General features: G+C 40.4%; 1 long non-coding RNA gene across 8 annotated transcripts in view; it reads right to left on the reverse strand.

Annotated features, from left to right (window-relative positions):
• Positions 1-1,469: 1,469 nt before the first annotated feature.
• Positions 1,470-14,784, reverse strand: part of LOC122174105 (uncharacterized) — a 167,431-nt gene continuing 154,116 nt past the window's right edge. For all 8 annotated transcript variants that reach the window (XR_010588853.1, XR_010588852.1, XR_010588846.1 and 5 more), the window contains one exon: positions 1,470-2,678. This is a non-coding gene — a long non-coding RNA (uncharacterized LOC122174105). The remainder of the gene's footprint in view (positions 2,679-14,784) is intronic.

Consider the following 14,784-nt stretch of genomic DNA (forward strand, 5'->3'; position numbering starts at 1 on the left):
GATCACCCATAAAGGGAGCAGATGGGCCCAGGGAATTCCTGGCAGAGATTAGATCACATACAAATGAGTCTTCTCAAAATAAGGATAGGACTGGGAAATGGGCAGATGGAACACTGTAAAGGCTGGCAGTAACATGGGCAAAGAATACTTCATTTTAATTAGTAATTTTTTAATTGAGAGCTTTGCAAACAGGAATTGGGTGGGATTGGGCAGCTGCAAAAGGACATCTGGGACAGGAACAAAGGCTGGAAAAGATTTAGGAAGAAAACAAAGGCATTGCTTTATTAGGTAGCTTGATAGCACTGGGTCATATGTGCCTGGGTCTGGCAGCCAGCTGGGGACTTCCCTTCTCATCCTGGTAGAGATAAAACTTATCCCAGGGGTAATACATTTGGTCCAACTTGAGAAAGTGGCATGCAGACAGCACTGCTCTTCAGCATTTCTAGCAGGGCAATTTGTGGAACAGCATTGATGCCATCCTTAGTGGAAATCCTGAATTAAATCCAATTCAATTATCTGAAATAGAGGCAGGCAGGAAAGGAAAGATGAAGTCAGGATCAAATTCCTTATTCATTTTTTGTTTTTAAATTATGTAAAGCCATTATTATACTGGACACTTTCTATTTTAATATTTTTTGTTTCCGGGTTCAGTGAAGACAAGTTAAATGTTTATTGCTATTGATGTAGTGTCTGGTTCCCATGTTTGATTTATTTATTACATTATTTATTACATTTTTTAGTTAAAATGGGTAATGATATCATTTGTTAGTCATAGTTCATTATTTGCAAATTGAGAAAAGTGCATAAAACTCAAGGAAGTTGTTAGTTAAGATTTTACTTGTGAATAGCAAAGAATCTTCTCAAAAGATGGAAAATGAACTTGGTGGTGCTTAGTAGTATATTGGACATACAAGATGGCCCATTAAGATGACAACTTTAAGAGGATCGATCACAAATTCCTGGTGCAAGTTGAAGTGTGGATGACTCAAAGTTGTGGAACCTACTAATACATTTTTACTCACAACGAATGAAACGTCACTATTTGTTTTGGAAACAGACCAAACACACTCTGAAACCATAATCATAAATAATCAAACAGGATATTTTTCATGACTGCATATTAATTTTCCTTGCTAAATATGGAACTATTTAAAAAAAATAGAATAAGGTCAGTAGAAAACAAACCAACCAACCCCTAGCATCAACTTCTTAGTAGGGAAAGGTAATCTAGGCCCAGGGTATAGATGGAGGCAGTTGGCTCAGAATTCAGCAATAGGCATCAGCCACATAGCTCTCTCCAACAATGCAATGTGAATAACTAAATATTCAATTTGGGTGCAAACTCCTCTCCCCACTTCTCACACCACAAAAACTGTTTTTTGGTCAACTGGAAACAAAATGTTTCATTTAGATTTTGAGGGCTGGTGGTTTTTTGTTTTTTAAGAATAGACATGGTTTTAATTTTGGGGGGGGGGGGGGGGAAATGAGGGAAATTCCAAAACAAAACTTTGTTCTGTGCTAAGAAGTCAAATTTTTGCATTTTGAAAATGCTGAAATTAACTGTTTCACCATTTCCATTTTGTTTTGTTTTTAGATTAAAACCATTTGTTGAATTCAATTTGAATCAACCTGATTCTGCGTTTTTCAATGGAAAAAAAAGATTTGGACAAAAAAATTTCACCCCTCTTAATGTTTAGATACTAAAAAATAACCTTGCCTGCAAAACCAAAACATTTACTTCTAGAATTCACAAAATTATTTTTATGATCTAAACTGAGCCTTAAATTTCAGTTAACATCTCATTGGAACCAAGCTGATATTTTGAAACAGAACTGTTCTTTCAAAGTCACATATTAGGCCACAAAAATGTAGTATTACATATACTATGCCATATCCTCAGAAGGTGTAATTTTTTTTGCAGAGTTGGGGCAATAGAAAGCTCTTCTCCATTAATTATTAATATTGCTATATTATTTATCTATAGTCAGCATCAGGAGCCTGTTGTGCCAAGTGATGTGCAGACAGAGAGGTAGACATGTTCCCTCCCTCCAGGGTGCATAAATTAAACGAATGACTTTAGCTATGACAAGATAAGACTATAATTTGAGTTAGGTGAATATTAAAAAGGAATGATAAAGCAACATGTATATTGCCAACTGTAATCCAGCCCAGAACATTAGAATTGTTACTTTTCCATTGGCTATTTTAACACCTACATGAAATTATTTTTGGGGAGGGGGGTTCAGTCCAGTTTCCAGGAGACAGATATCCATATCACAAAACTTAGCATTAACATTAGCACCCTCATTTTCAAACTCAAGAACAGCCAAAGTCTGAACAGAGGGCATGGAGATTTAATTGTCCCTTCAACCTCCACTTAGCATTGGTGGGGTGGTGTAATGGAGCTTTCCATCTTCTGTACCCATCCTCAGATAATTAAGACTTCAATATCACCAATGTTGAGTATCCAGTACTGTTTTCAAGTACTAAAAAAATGAAAAAAAGAAAAAAAAAAGGAAGAAGATGACTCTCCATTACTTGTCAGTAGTATTAGTGCTTAAACCTCTTCTCAGGGCTCCATCATCATATAGTTTAGCAAACTGATCAGCACTTGAATTGATCTGATAATCCATCCAGCTGAGGGCATTGACGTATCACTCGACACATGAGATTGTACACTGCACAATGACAGAGGGAAAAATCAAGGTAAAAAATATATTTTCTTCATCTTATACAGGCACATACATACATTAAAGAAAATGGCAATCAGGCTATGTCTTATGATTGTAAATATGAAACATAAAAAAGTGTCATGCAATCAAATGGGAAGAGTGAAATAAATCAATAGAAAGTTAAGACATGCCTGATTCTATTGTACCTAGACAAACCTGGTATATTTAAACAGCAGATAATGGGTCATGGCTTTTACTAGAGATCAACTGTTTAAAACCACTATCACTGTCAATTATTAATCTTTTTTGTCTATTCTGTATGATAAAAGTTAGCTTGTAAGCTCTTTGAGACAGGGACCATGTCTATCTTTAAGTTTAAATAGCCCCTAACTCAATAAGGCCTTGATTGGAGCTCTGGAGGCTACTATGATATAATAATAATAAGGGCCTATTTGAAAATGGAGTTTGTATTCTGTGGGGGTTTTTAAGTAGTTATGCGTTCTTTTTTAAGCCAACTTGCTTCCTGGGGCCACGGGGAAAGGGAGGAGAAACACCTTTCATTTGGAGTCACCAGATAGAGATTATTAGGATAAATTACACTGATTTTATTCGCAGGGAATAGCAAAATACTCAGAAGCAGCTGCAGCAGATAAATACAGGTTCTGCACTGCTTTTAAAAACTGGTATCTCTTTAAACTGGTGACAATAGGACTGTCCATCTCCTAGGTTACATTAGGTGAGTTGTTGGGTCATTCAAGTTAAGGAGACTGGCACAAATAATGCAACAGAGTGGAAACATAATAAACACCAAGCTGACAGGACCAAATTAATGTTTCCTTCATTGAACTCAAGTACCCAAAGCAATTTCCACATTTAGAGATAAAAGAATCACCCTGTCAGCAGTATATAATTTTACTGATACATATTTAATTATATAATATTTATTCCTAGGCACATTACTATACTGTAGCATCCAATGAATTCTAAACCTGCCAAGAGAGAGTGCAACACATTTCCTTTTATTTAAGGAAAATGGCTTCATTTAACTATTTCTCATTTGGGCAAACCCTTTTTCAGTGTACCTTCCCCTACCATCTTTTAGTTTCTGGATGCGAGGCAGTTTACTTTGATTCCAGTGATGACACTCTACTTCTCTATTTGTTCAAGGCCCATCACAGTGGTGTGTTTCTTCTGCCTTCTTCCCTGTGCCATCTACTCAGTCACTCTTCTTAGTATGAGATGATGTGCCAGGCAGTACAGTAATAAGGAATGGTTCTGAGCTCCACAGTTCTGACCAACGCCCATACCAAAGCACTGTTCAGCTGAAGACTATGGAAAATTCTGGATTTGTCATAAAATTCCACAGGATCGCTTTGTAGGAGATGCACAGAAGCTGGTTTAATAAGTTTGTACCACTGTCCTCCATACCCTTCTACTGGATGCACCAGCTTTTGGGAGGAAAATAGTTTATTTCCTATGCCCATTCTGCCTTTGATCTCTTTGCTGATACTACCAAGAAGGGTGGTATTATGGTTATGTGGGCATCTGTCCAAGGGAACTGAGACCATCAACTCATTTCACAGAGGCCACAGAACAACTATCAAAGAGGAACAGTGCACCCTCTCCTGCAACGTGCAGCACTTCTCCTGAATTAAAGGGCAGCTGAGGATGCTCCCCAGTTTGCTGAGCTGGGCCCACAGTAGAACTGAATATTAGGCCATATTTTAATCAGCAAGCAAGAGGTGAAGTTATCACATTAACAACATTCCACGCTATCTCAAGAGCCACCCGGTCCAATGCTTTTTCTCCTTCCCAGCATAGTTCTTGGACAACAGTTTTTAAATCACATGTTAGGACCATTCACCCTTCTTACATAGTAGAGGCATAAATATATATTAATGAGTGAGGCAGATTAATGAGAAGTGTCTTTTTCATACTCATAAACCTGCAATTATTTGTTACATATAGTACATTTCCTGTGTTCTCGTCTATAATCTTCAGTAGATGCATGTGAAAAGTAGAAGAACAAAGAGTGAACAGAGAAAAAGCACATTATGGAAGGAAAAACTTGGCCAGTCATCAGAATATTTGTTACACACTTCAAAACTCCTACCAGTGGCCCGATTAACATTTGCAATAGTTCCGTAATTGCTGCATCACTTATTTATTTAATTGTTGTTGACAGTTGGTTTCTCTCAAATACGTAACTCACCAAAAAGGATTCAAGACTTGAGGCACATTTTAGTATAATAACAAAAACAGTGCATTCATTTAAACTGTCTGACCAGTCCTTGTACATTGTGTATCATGTTGGTAAGACTGACTATGTGAGATGGTGTTCAGATAAATTCTGAAATGTGATTGGAGGTTGATGATGACAACTTGTATAAAACACTTCATATTGTGCTGTGACACACAATAGACTGATGATGAGTACTCGCTAGTTATCATCAAACTACATGCAAACTTCCTCCTTCTCTCTAGGAGTCACCAAAATACATGCAGATAATTCAAAACACCTAAGAAGCAGAAGAGTGCTGGTTTAAGTTTACTTACTCAAAACCTCATTTTAAAAAAATTCCCACTGAAATGAGCAGAAATGTATGTTAAAGAACCAGCTAACCTTTCAGTAGCACCCATGCCAGATTAAACAGGCAACTCCATTTTGCATTAAAAAATCACCACGAACATTGTGACTAGTATTATAATATATATTAATTATGAATAAATCATTTTGGATTGTGCTAATCAATTATTCCTAGAAAGCAATCAATCCATTTGTACAGCCCTGTAAAATTCTCATAACACAAAACACAAAAGACTCATTACCTTTCTCAGATCAGCACATATAATTTTGTTTACACCCTTTTTTCTTAAGCTTTAAAGGAAGAGCTGTTCACTTTAAATCTCTCTAAATCGGGTAAATAGAAAAGCAATCTAGCTATTCGACTCAAAACACAAAATCATTGATAACTGAGCAATCCAGTCCTAAGAGCATAAAGGCAGAGACCTATAACCACATATCTATGATGAAATGATCCCTAGTACATATAGGGGCTTCTACCCTTGCTCACCCCACAAAATCAATTGTGATACATTTGTGACATGCAGGCGTGGCCTTTTCAGGGTCACGAGTTTGCAAGGTGCTAAATTCTTGCCACTGTAACTTGGCTCTGACACTGCAGTGCTGTTGACATACAATACCTGATCCCCTAAACCAGCTAGTCATCATGGCACCATCCCTTCTCCTGCTTGTTTACTATACATGCTGCAAACATTTGCTTGCCCAAAGACACTGCTGTGCAGTGTTTTCTTCTCTCTCTCTCTCCTTGTTTATAAAAAACAAAACTCCCTCTAGAATCAGTTTCTCAGGAGATGCATGCCAAGAGTGATATACATTGTACCATTTTCAGAACATAATTACTATGTGAATTGAAAATAAATGTCAGTTTTATTTTATTTTTAAAAGTAGTGGCAAATTTTGCATTTTAAGGTTTTTATTGTAAGCTGTTAGAGTTCAGGGACCATTCCATCTATCATTTTCTGCATTCTGCTCTGCATGTAGATAAAACAAGACATGTACATTTTACTTCCATTTCCCTTTGCTATCCTCTTTTTAGTGATTTGAGAACGTGTATATATGTTTGTGTGCACACACACACACACCCAAGTATACATATACACCAGAGGGTGAAGGGAACTTAAAGTAACTCGAATACTGTAGTGAAATCTAGGCTCTATTGAATTCTATTGGTATTCTGCCATTGATTTCAACGGGCCAGAATTTCACTTCTGAACAATAGTCTCTAAAGGATATTATATTATGGCAAGGCATCCATTTCAACTTGTCAGCCTCAGCATCTCCCCCCTCTAGTGGGTGGGGGACCTGGAGTAAATCAGTCCTACTCCAGAGAGTTTTTTTCCCTCAGTCTGCTTTATTTTTTGTTATTTTCAAAATGGGCCTTGGGGTAGTAATCTTCAGCCAAACATAGACACAGACTCCTAACACCAAAAAAAAGAATAACTTTCCCTGCCTCCTCTCCAGGGTGTTGCCTTGTTATGCTGGCTTCTGAGTGCCAGCCCTTACCCAAACACAGTTACCTTGCTTGCTTCCCCTATGGGATGGAGAAAAGCCTTCCACTTAGAAGAAGCCTTTTCTCTGTACTGCAGTCTCTCTCTCTCATCTCTTCTTTCTCTCGCACATCAGAAGAGGGTTTTTTAAAGGTCACAAGCAGCACTTAATTGGAGTGGACTCAGGTATCTCTTGTTGACCTGAGGTAACCTCTGATCCCTATACGGCCTGATTTTGTCACAATATACACTACCAGAAAGGTATGAAAAATATGGCAATATGGCTTGTAATATGAAGCATGACTTTCTTATAATCCAAATTTCCTTCAGTATTTGTGGGTGGACAGCACCATGGCATATTGTCATATTCGTGTATGTGGAGAATAGCATTTATTCTGTTAGCAACTTCAAAAAAAAATATGTACTTCATCTTTAAGGCTCCTTCAAGTTCTCTGTTATTGCAATCAGTACTCAACAAATGCCCATGAAATGTCTGTGGTGGGATGGTTTGCTGTGCTTTGCCAGAGCCAGAGAAGAATGCAAAGAAGGCTTTTTTGGCCCATATTCAGGTTGAAAGCATGTTGCTTATATGCAGCATCTCAATTCTCTCTATGATTAACAAACTACATTTAGCATGGGTCTCTGCTGCTTTGAATATCTCTTGTGAAGAAGCAGCCATAATGCTCCCTTCCTTCTCTCTTTCCCTTTGGAAGTAATGAAGAAATTAATGCCAGCCAAAACCCTCCTAATGTACATCTTAAATTCAACAAGAATGAGAATGGGCTGCATTCTAGATTGGGGGGGAGCAGTTTGAGGAATTCTGTAGGGGTGACAGGAGATCTTGTGAATTCCAAGGAGAAGAGAACAGACCCAGCTATTACTAATAAGTGTGACTTCTATGGCAATATCTCAGGAGAGTTAGGGCACCCCACAGCATGATATACACTTAAAAGAAAAGGTTTGTCTTCAGATCATGCCAATTAAAAATTTAAGCATAAAGGAGAAAAAAATATTTCAATTCTTTGTATATACTTCATTTACAAAGTGCAAGTCCCAAAGCTGTTCTTTTTTTTCCTGTACAGTTATGTTGCTTGGTATTAAATAGAATCAAGCATGTGCAAACCTTAAATTTAGATCATCAGCTATCACAACAGCTGAACTGTTCCATCAGGAGGCAGGTGCTGTTGATCATATACACATTTCTCTGCTCAGAGCTATGCTCGTGGACAGCATATACTGTACATTCCAGCCTCATGATGACACAGCTGTACTCCAGGGCCAAGAATTTTTGCATTCTGCACTGCGGATGTCACTTATCTACCAGATTCCAAACACTCAGAAACCACATTTAGAGCTGGCAATATCACTGTTAGCACTACAAGATGGAGTGTGATATACATTTATAGATGCTTGATTCTTTTTAAACCCACGACCCATCCCTTCCTTGAAAAATAGGTGGTCATAAAATTCATGCATAGGATATAAATATATGTAGAATGTTCATATTAATTTCCAGCAGATTCCGGAGGTCTGTCATGAACTGTGACTGACTTCTCACAGGAGCTTAACTAAGGATCTTGTCCTTTGTTGTTTGAACTTGCCTTGATTAAAATAGGGGAGAGAGTATAAAGCAATCAAGTCATTTTATACAAAAAGGAAGTGCATGCAGTTCCTAGCATGTCAGGAATTAGAGAAATCTAGGAGAGACATCAAGCTAGGGTGATGAAGTACACAGTTTCTGTATAGCTGAACTTACTGTAGCGTTCTGGTGTCATCAAAGCTGAAAGACTGCTTTAGGAGGTGTGGTTTAAGGCGTGATAGCTGCCCTTCTGAACTGAGGGACCTATTTTGCATACTCTGTGTCTGCAACTCTGCAGAGATTTTTGGTAGGGTCAGCACTAGGTGTTTTGGCACTTCAAGCCACAGATTATTTTGTGTTCCACCCATAAATCAAAGAGGATCCCCTTTCCCTAAGTCATCTTACATTGCTCTGCCCTTCCTCCGAGCTCCTGTTTGGTTTCTCTTTTCTAGGCAAGGAACTTGCCTTCTCTCTAGGATACTCTCTTCTGACACTTGTGTACAGGGCCGGCTCAAGGATTTTTGCTGCCCCAAGCAAAAAAAATGTTGGCCGCCCCCCCTTTTTTTTCCGTGGCCCCCTGGCCCTGGCCCTGCCCCTGCCCCTGGCCCGGCCCCAACTCCACCCCTACCGAATCCCTTCCCCAAATCCCCAACCCCGCCTCCACCCCTGGGCGTGCCGCATTTCCCCCTCCCCCCCTTGCTTCCTGCGGGCCCCCCGCAATCTCCCGCCCTAGTTCACCTCTGCTCCACCTGCTCCGCCAGGCACGCCGCCGCTCCACTTCTCCCCCCTCCCTCTCAGGCGAGGGAGGGCGGAGAAGCGGAGCAGTGGCGCGTTTAGGGGAGCAGGCGGAGCGGAGGTGAGCTAGGATGGGGGGGTGCAGGAAGTAATGGGAGGGCGCAGGAAGTAACGGGGGGTAGAGGAACCGCTCCCCGCTCCAGCTCACCTCTGCTCCACTATCGCCACCTCCCCCAAGCGCCCTGCCGCTCGGCTTCTCCTCCCTCCCAGCCTTGCTGCACAAAACAGCTGTTTCATGCACGGCAAGCCTGGGAGGGAGGTGAGAGAAGCGGAGCAGCGGCGGCGCACTCAGGGCAGCAGTCAGAGGCAAGCTGGGGCGGCAGGGGCACTTTTTCCCCATGCCCGGAGTCGGCGCCTATAATGGCCAGCGCCAGAATGCCGCCCCAAGCGCCTGCTTGTTTTGCTGGTGCCTGTAGCCGGCCCTGCTTGTGTACTAGGAATAGGACTCCAGAATATGGGGTGTTTTGGCCAGTTGGCTTCTTCTGACAGAATCATCATGACTCTCTTCTTAATACTGCTCCCACAGCCATGGCACACCTCTTAAAATGTGTCATCCTAAACAGATGGCTACAGAGCCTCTGGCTCCATGACTTTCCTCTTTCTGCAAGACAGGTTTCAGCTTCCAATTCCAAGTGGAAAATTTGCACTCTGAAGCAGCCACATAAGACATAATGTGACCAGTCAGGACTTCCCCTTCCCAGACAATAAGCTTGTAACTCTCTCTTACTTAGCCCTAAGCAATGGTTTCAGAAGAACAAGCTCAGTGTTCAGTCAGCTGAGGAAAGTTCTTAAAGAGGCCATGAAAAATTGACTGGCTGGAAAGTTATCATCCAGCAGAGGAAAGGCCCATCAGACTAATGATTGTGCCCCTCCTCCACAGAGATAGGGAATCAAAGAGGACGACAGAGCCTCCACAACGGAGCAGGTGCCCTTACCATCAGACAAGTGTTTGGGGGCAGGATCACCCTCCCACTAGTTCTAGCAGGAATAGTGGCAGAGAAAGAAGCTGTCACACCAACGTGTGCATTTTTAAAAATCAGAGCCCCGTGGAAGGGAGACTTTGCTTTTTTCATACTCACCTGGGGCTGCTTGGGTGTGGGGGGAGAGTTAAAACAGTCCTAGGGTATGGAGAGGTCATTTAGGTCAAGCAGCTGTGGAGTTTGGCTCAGGAAGTGGCCTTGCATACTGAGCTGACATTCTCCTGATTAGTTTGGCTTGATATATAAACTCCACAAGGCCACATTCTGTATCCTGTGAGGTGGATAAGGTCCTATGACAGTACCAGTTAAAATAGGAAGTAATAAGTGAGATGGTCATTATTAAATTCTGTAGTTAGAAATGACTGGAGCACTGACAGAGTTTTTCCATTTGTTTTCTCTGGGTTATGGGAAGAGACAGCAAAGGGACCGTAGTACTGAAACCAGTCATTGGGAAAGTGCTACATTTTAAATCAGGGCCACATGAACTTTATACTAGAATACTTGTCAATTTTGTTTTTCTTGAGTGACCTGCCTTAAGTCCTGAATTCAGGAAATTTTTTCTTTCACTGCAACAGCTGACAGCATCATAATCACTTCAGACAGGGCAAGAGATTCAATTTAAGGATTTGCCATCAACCATTAAAATGGAAAGAAAATTCTGAACTCAGGAGTGGGCTGTTCCAAATGTAAATGTATTTAGAAGGTTCCAGTCTACATGTACGTTCTTAGTGAGTGAGGATTTAAACGTTAGCAAGATTTTCATAATAGCTTTGCAGTTCAGCTTTAAATTGCGGTGGCAAAAGAGCCTCTAATAAGCTAACAATTGGGAAAAGTGTGCAGAACTATCTACTGTAGATGGAATGAATAAATCATGACTAGAGTTTACAGAAATTGTTTTAACAGACACTAACTTTGAAAAAAAAAAAACTACTTTTTAAACCAGGCAGTTTTATTATATTTTTTCCTGTTTGAAAAAGAGACAACTAAGCATTTGCTCATCGAACTTAATGACATGTCAAGACTGAGATCCTCAGGTGCACAAGGTCGCTGAACTGAAAATGAAGAAAAGTAATGCAATTATTAAACCAGCTCAAGTCTGCAAATAATGGCATATTATTATAGAGTTGAGAAAACAACATTATGTAACTACCAGCAAAAAACACCCAAACTCTGTGTTAGTTTTTAGGAGGGCTTCCAAGAGAAGGTATTTTAGGCAGGAATTTTTTTTCCACAAAAGGTTTTTTTTCTTAAGGCACATGCAATCTGGCAAAACCCTCTGGAGCCCAAAATCCAAAACATGCTAGGAAAAATGTCATTTCTCACATATCTTCAGATTACTAAACCAACTGGCAGCATTAATCCACTTATGTTGAAATTCATAATGGATTTCATTAGGTTAAAAAAATGGTTTTCTAAAAAGGCCTTTACCTGCTTTACTTACATCTCTTAGATCAATGAAAGGGAAAGCTTTGTTTATGGTTTCATTCACTTTTCACCATTTTGTATTTCATTCAGGATTCAGATGTGCCTTCAGGATCTGATCCAGCACGCATCAAAGTCAACAGATGTCTTTCCATTGATTTTAATGGGCATTGCATCAGGCACTTAAGGTAGAGCACCACATTGGGGCAGTGCAGAGACATGCCACCCCAGGCGAAGCTATGACAGAATTCAAGCTGCTGCAGCCGATTTCCTATTGTTGCCAGCCAACTCTGCTGACTTGTATGTAGGGTGGGGTGTGTCGATGACCCCACCTCCTCTCTAACCTTTTTGGAGTGCCTTGCACCCTGGGAGATGTAAGGAAGGAACAGACCCTGAACTCCAGGGAAGCACAGATTGTTCAGGAACTCAAAAAAGTAAGCAAGGAGTGCAATTTGCTATCTCTCCACCTCTTCTGTGCAACCACGGACTAACAGAGCACAATCTGGCTCTTCGTATGGGCACTGAAATTAGATTATTTGTACTGTGATCTGAGACACTGTGGTACCAACCTCACACTATTCAGTTTTAATTGTTTTTTATGACTCAGTTTCCTTCTGATTCTCATGGGACCAGTGCAATGGTTCAGTGTTTGGGTTTTCTCTGTTCAATTCTCAACAAAAACACTGATTTCACTGTATGTTTTTTTAAGTCCTTTTTTAAAAAGTTCTCTATTCTGCTAAACGTTATTAAATCTACAAACAAAAAAGAACTCTCTTTTGGGCCTAATTTACCACCCTTTACTTTCAAACCCTTGTTTCTCAGTGCTGGGCATGTTAAGATGACTCATTTTATAGTTACAGGGGCGGCTCCAGGCACCAGCGCACCAAGTGTGTGCCTGGGGCAGCAAGCCGCGGGGGGCAGCCTGCCGGTCACCGTGAGGGTGGCAGGAAGGCTGCCTTTGCCTGCGGAAGGTCCGCCGGTCCTGCGGCTTCGGCAGCAATTCGGCGGCGGGTACGCCGAAGGCGCGGGATGCCGGGCCTCCCGCAGGCATGCCGCCGAATCCGCGTTACCAGCGGACCTCCCGCAGGCATGCCGCCAAAAGCCGCCTGACTGCCATGCTTGGGGCGGCAAAATATATAGAGCTGCCCCTGTATAGTTAATACACTCCTCCAAAATATAGGATAAGTAAAATGTTCAGTTATCAAGTCACGATCATAACATCTAAACTTAAAACAATTTAAAAGAGTAAAATATTTATCCTGTTCTCCTTTCATAGCCTGAATCTGTCTTTTTACAATTTAGCAGGAATCATCTGCGGTTCTGTTCTTTCTCCATATATTTCAATTGCTTGTGAACTCCTGAGTGTTTTAACTTTTCAGTTCTTACAGAGATGCATTATGAAGTTTTGGTTTCTTTGTCTGCATTGTCCAAAAAGGAAACATTGTCATATTTTTGTTCATCAATTTGCCACAAGGAATATTTCTATGCTTCTGAGATTTGTTGCATCCTATTTTTTTCTAATCGCAATTCCTGGATGAGATGAAGATCAGAAATATTGCTGTTGTAATTTCTACATAACTTAATTTAGCTGAAGTTTTCATTCCTCTCACAATCGGGGGGGGGGGGGGGAGAGAAGAAGAGGAAAGCATTGTTTGTTTTAAATTATACCTGCATGATTGTATTCTTAGTTCCAACTGCTCTTCCCCCATTCTTGACTGGCATATCCCCAGTCATGTCCACAACATCATGCAAAGAAGTGCTACACATCATATTTGTCCTAGATTTTACATTATACTATGATGGTATCTGAAATTAAAACTGCAATCCACAAATGCCAGTTTTCGTACATGCAAAGAGCATGTCATATTTGACTCTCTAACATTAGTGAGGCCACTTTGCGGATTTTTCTCTCTTTTGCTTCCGGGATAGCAGAAAAAGAAGACTGATATAAGTTGACGTGGGGGATAATATTCCATAAGTTCACTGTATACCCAGAGGAGTAATGTTCTACATATTACACACAACCACTAACCATTAAGAAGCTGGATTTTCTATAAATTTAGTTATTGATCCCTAGGTCTTAAAAAATAACACCTGTTTCAGCAGTAGAAATGCAACACAAGTATTTGTTGCTGGAAAGCTGGTTTAGGCCACATTCGATTTTTACCACACCTACAGTTGATTTTTATAAAATGATTTTGGTGCTTGAGAAAGTTGTCAAACTGACAACACTGAAAAATAAATCCCCCCAGGTCCTGATCCAGCAAAGTGCTTAAATACATGCTTAACTCTAAGCTCATGAGTAGACCCAGTTATTTAATTTATAAGACTGCTCACATGCTTAAAGTTATGTTTAAGTGCTTTGCCAGACTGGGGTCCTAATTATTGACAGGTAAAGCACAGACAATTGTAGTACAAGTTCCCCCCTCATCATCTGCCAATATTCCCCAATCCTGACACAAAGGGACCGTGACCACAAGAAAAATGGAAGTACATTTTTCATGCCAAAACTGCTAGCAATAGTGCCTGTTGGTACCAACTGTCACTGTGTTTGGGATGTGAATGCTTTTCCACTAGGAACCATGGAGATCACAAACACATTTGCACATTAGTCACTAAATAGTTGTCAGCTGCTGGAAACCAATTCTTGCTTCCCTCAGAACAACCAGATCAAGCAGGATTTGACTTTGACAAACAGCAAGCTAATGTGCCTTTTCAAGTTTTCAATTCAGATTGACCTGAGATCTCCTTGTTGTTATTTCTAGGAACAGTTGAATCTGTACTTGCAGCATGCTCTAGAAGTGTTTTTAAATGGCTTGTTGGTCGCTCAAGGTGGTGTATGTATATATATATATTATATATATATATATATATATAAATGAGACTTGTCCAAATCTGGTTCAAGTCAGGACTATTATTTAGTATTTTTATTACAGTAGCACCCAGAGGCCAAGTCAGGATCAGAGCCCCATTGTGCTAAGTGCTGCCCAAACCCCTCCCTTATTCAGTACACAGGTTATCCATATACTTACATGTGGGAGATTTTCAGAAGACACAACGAGCAGCTACAAAAACAACAAGGAGCCTGGTAGCACCTTAAAGACTAACAGATTTATTTGGGCATACGCTTTCGTGAGTAAAAACCTCACTTCTTCAGATGCATAGAGTGAAAGTTACAGATGCAGGCATTATATACTGACACATGGAGAGAAGGGAGTTACTTCGCAAGTGGAAAACCAGTGTTGACAGGGCCAATTCAATCATA

The sequence above is a fragment of the Chrysemys picta genome, chromosome 6 (genome assembly GCF_011386835.1).
Source record: "Chrysemys picta bellii isolate R12L10 chromosome 6, ASM1138683v2, whole genome shotgun sequence".
NCBI lineage: Eukaryota > Metazoa > Chordata > Testudines > Emydidae > Chrysemys > Chrysemys picta.